General features: G+C 44.2%; 1 long non-coding RNA gene across 2 annotated transcripts; it reads left to right on the forward strand.

Annotated features, from left to right (window-relative positions):
- Positions 1 to 575: 575 nt before the first annotated feature.
- Positions 576 to 6,999, forward strand: LOC121662520. Of its 2 annotated transcripts, none has more exons than XR_006015313.1 (3): positions 576 to 1,659; positions 2,668 to 3,347; positions 6,706 to 6,999. It is a non-coding gene; the product is annotated as an uncharacterized LOC121662520 (long non-coding RNA). The 2 variants fall into 2 exon arrangements; XR_006015312.1 differs by having other exon boundaries at positions 576 to 885; positions 965 to 1,659; positions 2,668 to 6,999.
- Positions 7,000 to 19,196: the final 12,197 nt, after the last annotated feature.

Below are 19,196 nucleotides of genomic sequence, written 5' to 3' on the forward strand. Positions count from 1 at the left end.
TCTTAAATCAGCCTTAGTCCACTGGCGGCTCTGCTTAAATTTACAGCTCTGTGCTAAAAGGTGTGAAAAGGACCTTCACAAGGGGGGCTGCACTTCAGGCGTACGCTCAGTCTTTAGGACATGAAGCATAGCAGCACTTTGGTCATGTAGTTTGAATAATTTCAGGGTTACGGAAGATGTGGGACTGAAAGGTTACAAAATATTCACATTAATATAGTAACTCCCTGCACTGTTTCAGGTCACAGATAGCAAAATCACTTAACTTGAGGGAATGATATCAAGCTTAATTTGACACAGAACATTGGTTAAAATAACAGTAATGTACCATATGTACACTAAGTTACTAGGACCTGGAAGGACAAAGGGAAAAATCAAAGGTATATATATTATTAGTGCAATTGATTATGACATGAATAAAATTCCTATTTAAGTTTAAAATCCTGAAAATGTATTTTTGGTTCTGTGAGCCATCTGGGCAACTGGGTATTTAACAAATCATAGATAGTATCAGAATGCAGTGCTGTTACAGTCATCTGCTTGTGCTCACATGGTTTTGTCATGAGGCTCCTGCTATTTTGCGAATCCTTGCTGGACCAGCAGTGAACATCACTATCTTCAGCTTCTGTTTACTGCAGCTTCTGAATATTGTAAATTTTGCAGGCTTATAGGAATGGTGCCAGAGGCTCTCAGAGTCTGGACTTGGTTAAAATTTGTGGTGCAGAGAAGAGAGAAAGGAGTGGGGAGTGGAAATGAAGATCTCCATCTGGGGTAAATTAAGATAGTGCTACTCCAATCTGTGGCAGCTCAAGACCACTTTAAGGAAAAAGCATATCCTGAGAGCTCATGGAGGTTACCTCAGAGACTCCCTGCTGAGTACCCAACCAGGTGATATTTTCATCTCTTTGTATTGTTCAGCTGAGAAACCTGAATTAAGTTCATGGTTGTATTCTGGTTTTGTTTCTAGCTCTCCACAAGTACTGATAGAGCAGTGGCAAGAAAAAGAAGTCTGCTTGTAAACCAGCTACTTGCTTTTTCCAGATAAAAGTTTAGACTACCCCATTTGAGGTGGGGTAAGGTAAGGAAGGGTGATTCTAAGACTGGTGATTTATTTTCTGACTTTAGAAGGAAAGAAGTAATTGGCAAAGTTTTCAGGAATTTTAACCATTGCAAACCCTGGGATATCCTTACCTAGATTTTGGGTTTCAGTCTCTATGTCCTTCAAGGAAAAAATGTTAAAGTGGGCTGAGACCCTGTGTTCTGCCCTTCTTCTGGCTTCTTTCAAGTACATTCACAATAAACTTCATGTTATGAAGGTCAACTCAAATTTTCCAAGATTTTAAGACAGTTTAGGGAAATGCCTCAGTTCTGGTATCATAGAATGTCAGCCTTTACCTTCCAAGTGTGTGTACTGGCGGCTTAGGTGGTTACAGCTTGGGAAGTATTTGCTACTTAATGAATTTTGTGCATTTCTTGAACAGCTGCTCCTCAGCTCCTGTGCCACCATGAGGAACAGCCTCTTCAGCCTCAACAGGTATGCAAAGCTGAGCTTGCTAGACAGCATTCACAAACTCTTTCCTTTTTAAGGTTGAGGCCGGATTTAGTTCATCATCCCAGGGGATGCAGACTCAGGAAGAGTACCCAGCATTTTCAGCAATTGCAGTAAGTATTTTCTTGAGGTCAGCAACTCCTTGTCTGAAAATGAGTTTTAGGATTACAGATGGAATGCTTCAAATGGGATTGAAAAAATGCATCACTCTGTTTCCCTAGGTTTCCTAAGGTGTTATCCCAATGAATATGACAACCAAATCCGGAGTGATTTGTTGAGCCTGGATCTCAAAGCGCCTCTGAGCTTGTATAGCACTCAGCTGGGGGTCTGTGTTTGGGGCAGTTTACAATCAGGATTACTTCCCACTAGTTTGAGTTGTACCTCAAACCTGATGCTGGTTTCAACAGTCAGCAAAAGCCACCTTTTACTGAGTTATTTTACTGGCATTGCATAGACTTATAGAATAGAGCTTACTTTTACTTTTCTTTTTTTTTTCTTTTTAATTTTTACTGTTCAAATACCCTATTAGGTGTTTCTAAATGTAGAGCTTTTATACATCATCACGGATTTGTTAACAAGTGTGCGCATCTGGCCTAAATTAGACCACCTATGATGGTGGCCCACTAAATCTAGGTATTACCGGAGGAAACAGTGGAAAAGGCAGTTTACTACCAAGAAGAGAAATATTTTAAAGCCAGCCCACCAGCGAAGAGACCCTGGCAGTCCATAAAGAACTTTTCAACTGAAAGTGGAAAGAGAATATGAAGGACAGATATTGATCCCAGTTCCACTAGAGGTGATTAAATGTGTTGACCTTGGGGTACTTGCTCTAACCTTACAGTTGTAGGGTGGAATGACACATAGAGAGTAAGATGAAGTTCTGAGACCCTGTGAAGCCATTGAAGCGATGGGCTTAAATTTCACTTGCAGGAAGAGAAATCCATTAGAAAACCAAAATACTTCAAGAAATTTTTGGAGAACATTGAAAGCCTAGGTCTCTGCTAGAAGTAGCAGGCTGCAACAAATGTAAAACTTTGTGGCTACACATAATAATAGAAAGAATAAAGGAAATGAAAGTAAGGATGCATACAGTTAAACTATTTCTTATTTCCTCTCTACAGAGCTGAGAAGTATTGATGCTTACCTCACACACCGGAGCAGAAGGACCACATGCTCTCCTATATAAACACTGCTGGTCCAAGTTTGATTTTATGGAGTTCAGGTTTGGCTCAAGGAATTAAGACTGCTTGCAGCCCTATGCACTCCCACTTGGCTTCATGACCATTAGCAAAGCTGAACGGGACTAACAAACCTTACAAACAGGGTTTATCTCTCTCCTACTGAAAAAGAAAGGAGTGTATTATGTTGTGGCAATCTGAGGACAGGAACTGAGGATGTGAGCATGGAGTGCCAATGTTTTAGCAGACTGCAGTTAGAGATCCTGTTACGTGTCTGGTATTCCTTCAGCTAAATCATCACAGAAGATCTGGTGCTTGGTGCTTAGCTGTTACTATTTGCTTTTAAGACTATTAAGTGGTGAAATGTTTGGAATAAGATTTGAGGTTGGTGCATTCTTCCGCCCTGCAGGATGAACAGAGTGGTCCAGCAGCCTTGGGGGGAAGCACAATAAATGTGAGGTCTTTGCTGGATCCTCTTGGTCTGAGGGTGTCTGGATGGATCCTACTGACTAAGGTGATTGTGGTACTCTTGCGTCCTCCATTAGGTCCTCTGCTAAAGCCTCAGGACAGCAGTGAGGCGACAGCAGTCAAGAGGCAGCAGTCACTGACATGGCAGTTCAAAGGTGAGAAGGGGCTGTAGGTTATTAGCATCGCCCATTTTGGGTAGTCCCTCTTGCCATTCGTATGAATACTTGGTGTCTCACACTTTGGGATTTTGGCACAGATGAGGGAACAACACCGAAAGATCAACTTAAGCTGCTTCAGAAAAGGTATAAGAAATCCTGTTAGGACTGTGAGAACAGTTTATTTCTAAACCTTCAGTAGTTTGTTTATACCAATTGTCTGATTGGTCAAAGGGATATCCCAAACCTAGAAGGTTAGTTAATGTGGTGGAGACACGTTGGCACCTGAATAGTGTTACCATCTTGTCCATCCACTTTGGGCTGTCCAGTCCAAGCTCTGTGGTACAAACCAAGATGAAGGACTGAGCTTGTACTCCTGGGTCAAGGACAGGAACCATTCAGACATGAGAACATAGGGATTACATTTACTGGCTCATTGCCTCATGCTGGTGCACTGTCCTGAACAAGAGGCACTTCACCTTGTGCTCCTCCAAAGCCCCAGATCCCTCTGGTAGAGAAAGCACCATGCAGGCGGCTCTTACTCTTACTCTTACTCCTTTCCTCATACAGTGGTCTATATCTCTGCTTCAGACAGAGTGGCACATGTCTGTTTGCCATAAATAGTGGATAATACAGAGGCAGCTGGGTCAAGGACAGTGCTGGAAGAACATTCCAGCTCAGAATCAGCTTAGGCATCTAGTTTTTCTCCACTGAAGGATCCCCAAAATCCTGTTGTAACACTCAGGTCACAGCAACAGCCCCATCTACATTCATGATCTGATTTCTGTCCAGCAATTGCTTGAGAGGTATGTAAATGTAGGACTGTGCTAGAAGTGATCCAGAAGAGCAGCACAGGGCTACTGGAGGAGAGGTCACAGATGGCTGTGCTCCCCATCACAGGCAGAAGAAAAATTACCCTTCTGCCCTTGCTACTGAGGTTCCCTTTCCACCACAGCATGAGTAATACATCCCCTTGCCAGGTAAGCAACACCTTTAGCTACTTGATATAAAATATATTTATTATTTTTTTCAAGGATTAAACTAGAAATAAAAAGCTAATTGCTAATTGCTTCCCAGGCTTTTCTATTTGCATTTGCAAGACTGGCAGAGCTGACGCTGTCGGTCTCAGATGTGGGGCTGTTCTTCTGACGGCCCATCTGACCCTGCTCTGCACCTTCTCCTCCCTTTCCACAGTCTGCAGCAGCACCTGTCGCTGCACGGAGCAATCCCTGATGTCAAGTTCTGAGGTGAAGGTCAGCTAATTGGGCTTAAACCTTGTCTAGCATTTTTTCAAATAGTCTCGTCTGTCATGTGTCCCACGCCACTGAGCAATCACCTCATGACCTCTGTCTTGAGGCCAGTTACTTACATCTGGATAAAGCACACCTTGAGTGTTTTGAGTATTTTGAATCCCTTTTCATTCTTCTGAGCAGAGGTTTCCAGTTTTTCATGTCTTTTCATGTCTTGCTGAGCACAATAGCCAGCTGAGACCCCCCATTTTTCTTGGCAAGTGTCCTTACCCATTCCAGTCAGAGCTACCTCTCAATTTTCTTCTTGATAAATTGTGCAGCACAAGACTCACATAATTCTCCTTGCAGGAAGTTCTCTTTACCCTCACATTGTTTATGCTAGTATTTTTTGCTACCTCTACAATTTTTTTCAAAAGCCCTTTAAAAAGGCTGAAATTTAACTAGAATACAGTTTTATGGTACTTATCAAATCTGTATGAAGAGGTAAAATCACCTTCCTTGCTGTAATCATCATTCTCTTATTTAAATATCCAAAGGTCATTTAACCCCTCTTGCTACATGCTTTGGAAAGATGCTTCTCTGCTCTGGTCCTAAATGCTTTGAATCATCTGAGCTTTGCTCCATATATGGGCAGATACAAATCAGGCCTTATTAAAGCGTATTTTGTTTGAATGGATCCTAATCGCTTTGTGGAATGGTCTCATTATTTACTCTTCTGGTTGTGTTGGACCACCCACACGCCGTATCAGCGGTGCCTTTATGGTTCATTCCAGACAGCTGATGGCCCTATTGGGCCACTAGCTGAACATCCATCCTGCTTTCCTGGTGGTGTCTGATAGCTGTTGGATAAAGCCATTGGGGTTATCAGCAGAGCAGTCTCACTGATGAACCTGTCCAAATTAATTCAGAGGCTTACAACCTTTGGGAAGGGCTGCAAAACTTTCTAGCTCCCCAAGGCCTTTTCATCCCAACACTGCACCTTCTTGCTTCAAAAAACCAAAATCATTCCCTGTGTTGAATTTTCACCCTGGAAACATTAATTGTATTGATTGTTTATTGATTTGAAGTGAAATACAGTCAGAAAAGGCACAGATATCTGCAGCTTAAAGCTTTAAATATGAAGAGGCAAAATCTGACCTAACTTTTGAGAAGAAATGCACTTGTCCCTGCCGTTTGTCACAACTGTTGTGTTTGTCAGAGTGGATCATGCCCAGCTCTGGACCACAGAAACATGGCATGCAGAGAACTTCTCCCGGCCCTCCCTTGCTGGTGGGAAGGGAAGGAGCCCAGCAAGTAGCCAGATATGCTCTGTGCCTAAAGGAGCCTCCCAGGCTAAGCAGGAGACAAAGTGAACACACCGTTAAAACCCCAAGGATGATGTGAAGCTCTATAAAAGCAACGTGGGTGCATCCGCTGATCCAACATGGCTGATGTTCTGCACCTCAGATCTGGAATAAAAGAGGACTCTTCCTGGGACAAGGAAGCTTGTGCTAAGCAGCAATTATTTTAGTAGTAAAAGACCAGTTTCTGGGAGCTTCTCCCAGCAGAATAAAGCTCTCCTTCCTCTCTCCCTCTGCTGATCATTGCTCCTGTGTGTAAGAGAGTGGGCAGGTGAACGTGGGTGGCTGGTGTGCAGACTGAGCACATCACTGCAAATTATCTGCAGGCTTCAGGTAAAATGTAGATCAGAAAGTATCACATAGCAGGAGCTGCTTTCCATATTTAGATAAGCAAGGCTTGATGTGGGATTTTATGAGGTTTCTGTACTGTTACTGTAGCACCTGGTTCCCACTAAGAAAACACAGAAAACCGAAAGCAAACCTCCCTGGTGGGGGTCTTGAAATGTCTATAACAGACTGGGGCCTTTTTGGTCTTTCCAGATTGTGTGCCTGCCCAAAAACCAGAGAAGACAATGATAATTGCCGTTGACCGTCAGCAAACACTGTCAAGTGATATTAGACCTGTGACCAGAACTTATCTATGGGAAAAGTATGGCTTACTTTCTTCTTCATCCAAATGCTAGTTAGCTTCCTGCTCTCTTCTGGTGTATGGGAAACTTAATTCAACAATATATCAGGTATTAATGTGTGCCCCTCCTTATATTCCAGGTAGAACACTGTGTCTTGGAAATCCCAGTGACCTACACCATATGTTATGGACAAGCACTTCTGGTTTCCATTAAATACTTATTTGTATGCCAGTTCTTGATGGTCTGTGAATTAGTAGCAAAGAACTGTATAAGCTTTATGGTGTTATCTATAGGTGAGAGGAATGACTTGCTGATTAAATGTTTTGAAGGATGACATTATTCCCAGATCTCAGATTCTTTGGACTCAGTGATCCAAGCAACTGCACTCAGAAGCACTGCTCATGACAATAGAAACATGATCTGAGAAACTGGGAGACCATCCAGGATTTCAAAGCAAGGTCCAAGCACAGAAGAGGAAGAAAATATAAGACAGGCAAAGCGAGGCGTGAAGCTGTTGTTTCTTGGTAAAATGAGGCCCTGTCTGGAGTGTGGGGGTTGGGTTGGGACCCAAAGGTCTCTGGATCTGCTGCAGATTGCCTGGCTGACCTTGGGCAAGTCCCTGCCCCTCCGCTTCCCTTCCTCATTCAAAGAGCCAGAGCTATCTTTTACAAATATTTGCCTAGGTAGTGCCTACCACTTAGAGTCAAATGTCAAACTTGCCCCTTATTCTTCTTCAGGCTTAAAGTTTGTAGGGGCTATTTCCTCTTCCCTAGGGTGGTGCACAAGGCTTGTGGTTCTACATGCAGCAGCACCAGGGGACACACCAAAGACTGTGCAGGCTACATTTCACAACTTTTTGTGGTCTTCTCTCTGAGATATAGGAGTGCCCCCTCTGCAAGTAGGAGGTCAAACAAGCCTTCTCCAGTAGTTGAGGTCTGGGTGGGATCTGCCTCTCACTGAATCACAGAGTCCTCTGGGGCATGCTGGGTTGTGCTTGCTCTTCTAGACAGGCTGGAAAGCTGTACTCAGTACTCATTCCTCAACACTTGGCACCTCGCTCCAAAGCAGACCCTTTCCCCTGAGGAGCCCCAGCACTGTGGAGTATCCACCAGTGGCATTTTGCCTGAGCAGGGGCAGCCAGGATCAGGCCACATGACACCAACATGAGGGAACAGCTTTCCTGTGATCTAGGAAACTGATCTGGGCATGCTACTGGCCGAAATGCTTCTCTGATAGGGAAAGAGTATCATGTGTCCTCTTAGAAAGGACAGAAATGTTGTCCAGTTGTCAATCAGATGAGATGGATCATTTGTCCCTTCTGCTGGGACTTACCATGTGAAAGACAGAAACCAAATGGTGTACAGAAACACTGTGAAAGTGAGGGATGAGACTCACTTGTGTGTAACATCCATGCATGAAACTCATCTTTTCTGGGAACTACCTTCAGATATCTTGTGCATAGATAAGACCACAGAATCAAGTCCCACTAAAGAGTCTCTTCTTCCTGATGACATAATTTGAATGGTCTGATTTTCAGGTGTACTGAGTGCCCAGTGACCTCCTGGCAGATACTTAACAATTCTGAGAAACAAGACCCCTTAGCCAAGCAAGTTACCATTTTTGGAAAACATAAAAAAATCACAGTCCACCTTGTTTAGAAATCAGCATAGTGCTCCAGCTACGTGAGCTCCACCTTACTAATTCAAAACTGCATTGCATCAGCCATCTCAACCCTTAACCCTGACATCTGATTCGAGGAGCTGGAGATCATTTGGGACATAACTCAGGGATTGTTACAGCTTCTAGCTACCTCCTGTGTCTAAGTCATCCTTCCTACGTGTTCAGAGATAATTTACTTACCCTAAGATGTGTCTCTAAGCTGTACAGCAGCACAGTGGTGAGGCACAGTCTCTCTTATCCTCACAGTGTTAGGCAATGCAGAAGGTACCCAGATGCACTTGGCACTCAAAGCCTGATCCTTCTCTTGTCGTATGCCAGACTTACCCCACTATAAATCCACATGGGGTTAATTTTGATTTATAGCAGAGCAAATGGTATCAAAGTCAAGCTTCTGATCTCTCTTGCTTGTGGTTATAAAATTTGAGTTTGCAACTGCTTGTGAACTTTGTTATCTGAAAATTTACTCATCCCTCTTATTTTTTTCTGTGCATTTTTCCCCCACCACACATTAATCCAGCAGCTTGTCATTTTCTTTTAAACATTGAAAATGACCTTGCTTATTTTGATGGGCTCTGGAACAATAGCACTTGCTGTATTGCACTCATTCTCCATCCTGGGGCTGTGAGTCATTATGTTTATGAAAGAACATTGAGTCACTGACTGTCAAAAATCTCTGCTGTGAGAGATGGAGCCTTTCAAGAACCCCTCTCCTGGTAAAACACTTTTCTGTGTTTATACTACCATAGGACCCTGATCCCAAGTCGGAGCTGAGGCTCTGGTCATTAAGTGCAGGGCAAACACACTCATCTCACCATAGTCCTTGCCCTGATGAGTAAGTGTGGGATTGATTTGGGGCTATCTACATCTGGAGAAACTTCCATCTAAGAGTCTTAACAGATATTGATTAAATAAGACTTGCATCAGGTGTATCTGTTAGCCGAGAGTCTGCATGTAGGGCTGGTCACTACAAAACTAGGGCTTGGCTGGTCCTGGTCAAAGTCCCCATCTGTGTCTCACCACATATTCCCTAGAGGACCTTGCATAAGTTGTCCATAGGTGTTGGGCTTCTGAATACCCATGAAGGATGGCTTTTGGCTTAGATGTGCCTCAAAAATATATCTTTAGGGGTATATGAACACTGTGCATTTCACAGCCTGGAGGAGAAGAGAAAATACCACAACCTGACATACTCAATGGTAGGGAAAGCCTGAAAGTGAAAGAGTTTCTGGCACACGGAAACTTAACCCATGTGACAGGGTACCAGGCTTTGTCTCCTGTCGGCTCTGCCCTGGTTCCACTTGTTCAAATGAGCTTTTTGGGGGAAACACGTCCTGCATGGTGATAGAATTTGCCAGCGTTAGCAGTAGGTCCGGGGCTCGAGCTGCCCTCCCTGTGTTCACTGTATCATTACCACTAGCCTTTCCTAATGCAAAGCACCTCTTTTACTCAGCCTGGGCTGCTGTGCCCTGAGGGCCATGCCCAAAACTTATGAAGGCCTTACTTTTCCCCCAACCCAGATCCCAGGAGCAAGGTGGTTTCTGATTAGAGCATGGCACCCCAAGGGTAGGAGTGTCCCTCCTCCAAGCCCTTCTGCATGTTCCAGCAGTGACACCAGCTGCGGTTTGTTATAAAGATATATCATGCTGCTTGCAGCACTTCCCACCCCATCCACTCCACGGCCAAACTGAGGTTTACATTACTGCTTGCCTGATCCAGTTCTGTGCTTAATCCTTCCTGCACAGCTCCTTGTCCCAACAGGCCAAGCACAAGCTTCGGTGACGCCCGCTTTGAGGTTTATACAGGTGTCACTGGCAGTGCAGACTCCAGGTCTGAAGCACTAAGCCATATGGATTTCCCCAGATGGATTTTGTGTTAAGTCAGTTTTGCATTTGTGCCCTAGGAGCTGATGATGCAGAGGGGGGAAGAAAAAGCTTTCAGTACCTGTTTCAGCGTGGCATTGGTCTTCAGCAGCCAAGGAGCCAGAGGCCAGTGTCTCAGCTTTGCAGTGGTTCCACTGACACTGGTGTCAAATGACAGAAATTCCCACTGTGTGGTGGACACGCAGTTTTCTGTATGGGACATCACAGATGAGAGTTCATCAGCTTCTTTAAGGCACCTCATTCGAGCCCCATCGGTTTTTAATGACTTGTGTTAATGTAATTTTTTTTTTTTTGCAAAGTGAAATGCATTCTAACGAGTTGTGTTTGCCCTCTTTGGGGTCAGATAAGTGTTCCCTGATGTTTCCTGCAGTGACCCAGTAAGTGAGCACAAGAGCTACATGTTAATTAGACTCTTTTTTAGTACTCTGACTGTGCTGCAGCCCCTAACCTTCACATCTAGCTGGTGAATGCCTCACCCCATTACACTGAGCTCAAGCTTTTTCTAATGTCCACTTATGGAAGCCTTGCTCAGTCAAAGTCCATGGTAATTTAAAGATTATCACGCAAGTACACATTGCGCTGTCAGTATGCAATGAGGGCAAACACAGCTCATTGCTGAAGGATGGCTTGAAATATTGTAGCTAGTAAAGTTTGACTGAATTATTTGCAATTAATGATCCAAAGGGCTGGAATGAGAAGTGCTGCCCTGCCTGGGTAGGCAGGGAGGGCTTCCGTCAGGAGGATGGGTTTCTCTGCTTGGCTCTTCTGTGTCTGACTTGGGTCTACTTCCTGTTTTCAGACAAGTGTGAATCAGGAGCAAGGTGTCCAGGTTGAGAAGTTCAGAGCTCCCTATTTCCACCCCAGTCTCGAGAAACAGGTCCTCTGAATTTGCCTTGAGTTGTGCACCTGGAAGCAAAGTCGAGTGAGAATCGCTGGTTGCTTTTGAAAGTACCAATTGCATTTAGTGGAGGAGGAAGGTAATTGTTTAACTCTCTGTGTATCTATCTCTGCTTGAAGTTCAGAATACAAAAATGCTGTTTCTTGCCCTCTAGGTTAGGATGAAGGATGAAGTGCTGTAAAATAAACCTTCTCAAAGTGTCTCACAGTGCTAAAGGACTGCTCATTTTGGAAGTTTATAGTGAATATGGCAGAAGTTGCAGGTGGTAGGCATGTTATGGCAAAGGTTTCTTCAGATTCTAACTGGGCAGCAAATTAAATTAAAAAACACAGTGACTGGAGGTACTAGGCCTGTAATTAAGTGTATGGGTGGATGCATGGCTTATCTGCTAACATATGAACATTAAAGAATCCCCTAAAACCACATTAAAAAGCTTATATGGTTAAACTTAATTGCTATTCTTCTTGTCTTGCAGTTGGTGAAATTAAAGGAAATTTTGGCTTTACGAAAAAATAAAGAGGGTAATTCAGGAAGAGAGCCGTCTGGCAGTGCTCTGAAGTTTTATTGCAAAACATATAAGAAATATTCATCTCTAGTTGGATAAATAGATGATTTTAATACAGGGAAGCAAAACATATAAATGTTTTGCAATAAGTAGGGTCTTGTTTTGCGTAATGTAATTCCCATGAGTAATTGCAGTGAGACCACTGACTTTGTCAGGGCTTCTGACATGAATATTATTTTGCACCAACTTGCGTCATTCCAAATAATTTTACTCGAGCTGGCCTATTTGTAATTATTCACCTGGCCTGCTGAACCTCAGCATCTGATTGCCTGTCTGATATTCACCACTTGTTCTCTCCTGTCCTGTGCAGGGATAGGCCAGGACTTTGCTTCTGTGTGGGACAAGATGTGCAGGTGATGGACAGGGCTGGTGATGTGCCTGGAAGTTTTGGGCTGAGCCAAAAGCAGAAGGCAGCTGTTGACAAGCTCAGCAAGGAGCTGCTGGTTTATGAGTCTGGGGATTTGAAATTAAGCTCTAAGCTTCAGGAAGTGTCATGTGCTTACTTACAATGCAGTGCTCCGTAAAAATCACACGAACCACAAAGCAAAGGAGAAAAAAACCAAAGCAAGGCACAAGGTGGTTGTTGCTCGCTTTACCCATCCTAACTAAAAAAAGAAGTATACTTTTCCTATTTGTTCTGGGTTTTTTGTTCAATTTCTTATCCCACAGAAGAGACGTCTTAACCCTTTTTTGACTGCATTACCTTTAAAATCTCACAGACACTGGCTGCCTTCTTATTTTAATACCTTGTCTACCTTTTCTACCATACTAGCCCCCCATTTGCTGGAAGAGTATAATTGCAAGCAATAAAAAATACACACACACACAAAAAAAGGCAAAAAAAAGAGAAACAGCACAGCTTTAGCTTTAGTGCTTTGTTCATGCTAGCCTTTAGGAACCAGAAACCTGCAATACACAGAAGGCTGCCAAACCTTTTCTCCAGACTGTAACACAGGAAAACAACTTCCCGTGCTACGAGGAGCATTGGAAATGCATGCTTCCCTCTCCTACTTTTTATTGCACACCATTTAAGGGTCTTAAGCCTGCATCAAATTCTCTGTGACCCAGCTCTAAGCGTTCCACTTAGTTAGCCTAAACCTCTTTACATTCCTCAACTCTGATCTGCTAATCCCCCATAAATCAGCGCCGTTTCTCAACAAACTCAAACCAGTGTTAAGATTTATGTGGAAAGGATTTGTCATTTCCCACCAGCTTTAACCTGAATTAAGACGGGTGGGTGCCAGGGGGCGACAGAAGAAGGAGGAGCTGCCACATGAGGGGTACAGTTTTGCGCAAAAGAGCAAATTCATCTTATTTTGCAGATGATCAAGGATTTCAAGCTGCAAATGGAAGTGTTTCCGAGGCTGTTTCCATCAGGACAATCCCAGCAGGGAAGGGTCTGGAGAAGAACTGTGTTTCAACAACTTCTAGGCGCTGCATACACTGGGTGCCTGTGCCAGACCACTGGTGGGGGCTGTTGGGGTTTGGCTGGGGATGGCCCAGAGCCCCATGGGCACACACAGCCTGCATGGCATGCAGAGAACATGAGGGGCTCAGTCCTTTGGTGCTTGGCCCCCAGGTGTGTAATGGGTAGGAAGTATGTCTATGCTCTTTGTGGGGTAAAAAACAAGTGGCAACAAACCCTCTGTGTCCCGCCATTGGGTCTATCTTGTTTTCCTCAGTTTAGGTGGTCACACTTCAAGTTACTCCCTGTACTGCAAGCACAGTGGTTTTGTTCCAGGCTGTTACAGGTTGCCTCTCCTCTGGTAGTGCCATGTTTTCACATCCTGTGAGCAAGCGTTCAGGAGCGCAGTCCCTAACTGTACCCCCTGTGTGGGACTGGGACCTCAGCCCCTTCCCACCAGGTTGTTTAGACTCTCCACATGCATCTGTTGCAGGGCAGAGCATTTACAGCTGTATTGCCTCTCTTCACATCTAGGTTTTTTTGCTTGTTTGCTGTAGAATACAATCTCTGCTCTTGTTCTTCATACCCAAACCATCACCCCTTTCTGGAGACTGACAGTCACCCTCCCTGTGGCCACCAAGTCCTGACCCCAGCAGTATCTGCTCTGGCAGAACCGGTCCCGGTGCCCCTCATGGGGGCCACAAACCCTCCCTTGTCCTCTTACTTCTGGGACTCAGCTGGGCTTCCACACGAGCTCTCCAGAACCTGGTCCAGCCCAGCTCTATGGAGTTCCGCTGGTCCTTACACTCACCTTTCTCACACTGCAATACCCAAGGAGGTTTGCTCCACAAACAGAGCCATCATCAGGGAGTTATGTGGACATAAAGATTAGCCATGGTGTCCTAAGCAGAGGCATCTCTGCCATACTGTGTTCACATGGATGCCAGCAGTCAAACTCCTGCAAACAAATGCTCCCAGCAGTCACACGGATGGGTTTCATGCGTGATAAACTGCATATTTTGGATGAACATTAAGCTTTCCTGAAAAATGAATAGGACCATTCCAGGCCTATCTCCACAGGCATAAAGAGTGTGTCTAGGGAAAGGACTTTGATGCTGGGTGAAGTTGCATCCATGGGGTCGGAGCTGAGCTGGCTGGGTTGGAGCTGGCACGATGATGTAGTGGGGACGTGGCATTAAGCATGTATCAGGAGCCACCAGCTGTTCCCAAGACAGAATGTGTGTCTTATCCCATGAAGGGTTTGAAAAATAATAATAACAGCAATAATAATAATAGTAAAAAAGCCACCGTGTGCACGAGTCACCTGGACGAATATGTTCCTTTTGGCAGTGTGTTGTGCTGTGTCCTTTGACTGACCTGGGCTGACCTTTACACCTGAATTAAATAAAATTGTGGCTATTGATCAGGATTTTTGTTGATCTGACTGAGTGGACTTTGAACGAAAACCCAGACATATTCCTCTGCAAATTTTGTGACTTTATAATCTTGATCTTGACCCACAATGGTAGTGAAAATACACATGCAGGTGAAAGGGAAGAAAAGGCATCTGTAAGGCAGGTTTTCCATTATTCTTTTGTTAGTTTTCATATCATGTTTCCCTTGTTTCTGTGTGTGTCAGCTCTTCTCCACTCTTCGTCAATTCTCTTCCTTTTTCATTTTTCTGTCCCTTGTCTTTGATGCTTTCCTCCCTACCTCATATTCCCTATTTGCCCTCCTCCTTTCTGCTTTGAAGAACATCGCTCCAGCATCAGTGCATTTGTACCTGATGGACTTGACCAGGCCCAGGTGGCCAGTGAAACACCAGGACACTGCCTTAATGCCTGGTATTGCTCTGCCTCCCCACAAATAGCTCTAGGGAGGCCCTGGGACTTCTGCCAAGGGAGACAAGTACCCCTAACTCCACAGGGCCCTGCTGCAGCATCCCGTATCCCATGGTAACACATGCTTCAATATTTTCTGCTTCAGCTCAAATACTTGAGAGAGGAGCCTCAGTTTTTAACTCCAGCCTGTCTGCTACTGCTCACCGCTTTCCCAATCTGTAAAAGGCCATGCAACTGTCTCTGCACTTGCTCTCTTGGAGGAAGAGCTTGATTCAGAAAGAGAAGGTCCTGGCTTCTTCCCAGGACTTAAGTGTCAGGTAGCTTTTGTTCATTTGCTGAACCACCCCACCCTGACTGGTAGTGAAGTTGCTCGGTGCAGTTAAATAGTGGCAATAGTAGCCCAAAACAGGCTGTTTGGGGATGAGGGCTTAGCCAGGGTGCCTGGCAAGGCTGCGGGCCTCCAGCATTAATACAGATTATTTTAGCAATGATGCTGTTATGGCTCTTTTCCAACTCCTCATGCAGCAGGCCAGCTCTAATTCTGCCTGAGTTCTTACCTGAAAGCAGAATTTCACACCCAGCTCTAGAATTTTGGTTACATCTAGTTAAGCACTCAGTGCTGTTCTGGTTTTGAGCTGTAAGCTGATGACAGGACATTTAAGAAATGCATGAGCATTCAGCATTCATTCTGCTTGAGGAGCTGTTTCTCCTGGCTCTTTGTCTAGATCAGATTAGAAAAATGCAGCTTAGCTACCCTTTCCATACCATTCTTGCCCTGTTTCCCTGGCTTTGTCAGGTCAGCTTTTCAGCTGAAGCCCTGTTCTAGTTCTGCCAAATCACTTCATTCTCATTCTAATTCCCATGAATCTCAGTTTTTCGCTTCTAGTTTTTGTTAACAGGGACAATATTGCTGGGATCCAAGTGAAAATGCTAGATGCAGAGGGGTGAGAAGAAGCAGAAACACCAGTGAGGAGGGCAAACAAGGCAGTGAAGAAGCGCTAGAGAAGCACTTGTGAGAAAGCACTTTTGGGCTGATGGCTGGCCAGACCAAGGCTGGAAGCTCTGAGCACAGAACTTCGTTCAGTTTCTTGTGTGTGTTGGGAAATAGGGCCCTTTTTTGCTCCTGGTAAATAAGCAGTGTGTCACGTATTGTGTAACTCCATTATCCATTTGTTCTAAAGGGAAAAAAAAAGACAATAGCCAGAAAATTGCAAGCTGCTTTGTCTGTAGCATAAGATAACTGCATGGTACACCAGGCGAACAAGCCTTTTAAAATATAACAGGTTTAAACCTGTTTTGCAGTAGGCAAGGACCTCAGTGTATGAAGGAAACCTCTGGATTTTGGCCCAAGTTTACCCATTCCACATCCAGTGCGATACCCTACACAATACTGTACCTGGAAGCCCAGACATGGTGTCCTGTGAGTGGCAGTGTGACTTACAGAGGGGCAGCATTATTGCCTGCTCCTCTGTCACTCCCTTTCCTTATACTTAGATGTTCAGTGGCAGTGGTGGGGACAGCATGTCACCCAGGGGTTACACAGTACCTGTGGTAACTTCAACTGGCTCCAGAAACTTGACTTGTGGGAGCAGTCATAGTATGAACCAGGTCCCTAAGGATTTCCAAAGGAGGACCAAGGCACTTTACCCTTCTCAAGGCCAAATGATACCAGAGTGGAGCCAGCTGAGCTCCTTGTCCCTACCTCTTTAATAGTAAAGATGTTGAAGTTATATGTTATATTATATGTTACTGCAGCTCCTTTAGATTTAATTTAAGCTACATGACCTTGCATTTAGAGCGCCTGCCCTTGTCTATAATCTAATCAGCTCAGTCAAGAGGAATAGTTGGACAAGGATGAATGTAGGCCTGGGAGCCAGAAATTAGATTGTGTGCAATTGCATCTGTGGATTTATAGCAGAAATTTACTGCAGAAAGTGGGGATTTTTATCTTCTCAAGAGCCCAACAGGAGGGAAAGTTAATGGCTGACACATTTATTGCATGGAATCTGCAAAGACCTATGGAGTTGTCATTAGATGGATGGAACAGGCATCCATGAGTCAATAAATTGGTTAGTACACAAGTGAAAGAAAACTCTTGCTAGAGCCATTCTCTCTTCTTTGATGGGACAGTGTTGTGATGGAAGCCATGAACAGGAGTGTAGGAAAACATAGGGATTTCTTTTACCTTCTGAGGCCACTTCAAGCAAGTGCTTTCCAAAGCACAGTTTGCATTCTGCTGCTGGAATTGCTCAAAACCATTTCAGTTCCTTTAACCCAGCCAGACGCCTCTCAGCTCCCACCCTGGGCTCCCCTCCTCCCTCTACCTTATCAGTGTTATGCCTGGCCCTCACGTCTGATCAACATCCAGGGCTTTGTTTCCTGCATGGCAGAAATGATGCATTTGCGCTGACACGGGCCACAGGGAAGACGCACATGCCCATTGTGATCTCAAATGGCCACTTCACTCTTGTTTACTTTCTCCTCCTGTTGTCCTAGGTACTGTAAAAATCACCTGAAAAAACCCTAGATCCTGTGCCAGGAATTGCAATGTAAGGCCAGAGAGTAGGTAACATGCATGGGTAGATGAGGAGATGCTAAGAACTAGATTATCTTATTTATTTTAACTTACTTCATGTAGACAAAAGACATTTGGGTTTGTGTATGAGCTCCACGAGGAGTTTGTTTGTGCTGGCATAGGAGCCTTGAATTATAACATTCACATTTCCAGCTCTGGATAGTAACATTTTGAATATAAAATTAAGCAAATGTTTTACTTTAAGTCACAAACCCCAAGTCTATTCACATTGGATTTGGGGAAATCTTTATAAAAACAACATAACACAAGATTGCATCGAAACTGCTTGGCAGCCTGCCTGTAATGGCAACCAGGAGGTTTATTGTTGTGAATTAGTTATTTAGAAGAAGCTGAAAGTGTGACAAAATAATGGCAAGAGGGTTTTTTATTTATAGAAAGTCAAAGCCGATAGTTCTCAGCGGGAATGCGCTGTACGATGTTACAGCAGAGACTGCACCAAGAGAGATGCAAACATAAGAACCTGACTGACAAGAAGTGACAATGGGGAAAAAATATGTGATGGGGACAAACCAGAAGAGTGGTCAGTGTCTGAAAGACTTGTAATGATAAGGAATTCCTTTATTCTATTCCATGAAAATCTTTCCTACTACACTGTAATTCCATGGAGGAGAAAACACAGACAACTGAAGAAATGGACCAAGAAAAGACTTCCTGTGTTCTGGGTATGTCGAGTGCAGCTTCGCTTGCGAACCCCGAGGGCATTGTTAGTGCAAGCTGTATTCCTTGCGAAGGAAGCCAGCCTGACAAATAATGAGCAAGAATAAAGGGGCTGTTGGCACAATATTATGATTATTTGAGGAAATAATGTGATATGAAGATTAGCACAGGATAATAGCTGTTGCATATAGCAGTGTTTTATGGTCCATTCTGTGTTGCTTAACACTATTACTCATTCTATGTCAGGCACTGTTAAACTGAATTTTAAAAGGAGGCCCTTTGCCTTGCTCTGGTGTTGGCAGCTTTGGTGTATTGTTAAGCCTTACAGTCTATGTGTCTCTGTGCATAATGTAACGCTTACTGGTTTGAACTGTAATTCTCTTTTATAACCTTTTACTACTGTGAGACATTGTCCCTTATGGAATTCCCATAACCTCAAACTTGATTTTCTCATAAAAACAAACCGAAACAGTTCTTTCCTGCACTTTGTAAGTTAGTGTAGACTATTGCCTCTCTGCAGAGGACACGGACATCTCGATATCTTCTTCCATCTTCAAATTAAGAAGCTGTATTTTGCTTTGATGTTTGGGGTAGGAAGGAATTAATCTGTGGCTCAGCACCAGGATCCAGTGACAGTCCTTTTGCAGGTCTATGAGGTCCTGCAGAGGCTGGCATTACTGACTCTTGCTGCCCACTCTCCTCTGCAAGGACTCGAATGGAACCCCATGCTAAGACCAGCCTCATGAGATGGCTCCAGTCCATTGCAGAGCCAGATATTACATGGCCAGACACAATTCTGTCCCTGTGCAATTCAAGGGCAGATACTTGGGAGGTATAAAATTTGGTTAGAAACTTCAAGCTATTAATCCTTGCCACATAGCTATGAAGATCTTGCCAACTTTTGACAAGGGCATGTAGTGATAGGACAAGGGGTAATGGCTTTAAACTGAAAAGGTTAGAGGACCACCATGGGCCACACCCTGGCACTGTCATTGTCCCTGCGTACAGATCTGAAGGAGAGTGAGGAAACAGAGCAGGCCCTGTGCTGTCTGAATCAGCTCTAGTGGAGCATGTAGGTCTCTCATCAGGAATTTTGGGCCATCATTTC

This window comes from Corvus kubaryi, unplaced genomic scaffold, assembly GCF_017639235.1.
Source record: "Corvus kubaryi isolate FWS band 111438036 unplaced genomic scaffold, C.kubaryi_AGA036_p1.0 37256, whole genome shotgun sequence".
In the NCBI taxonomy this organism is placed as follows: domain Eukaryota; kingdom Metazoa; phylum Chordata; class Aves; order Passeriformes; family Corvidae; genus Corvus; species Corvus kubaryi.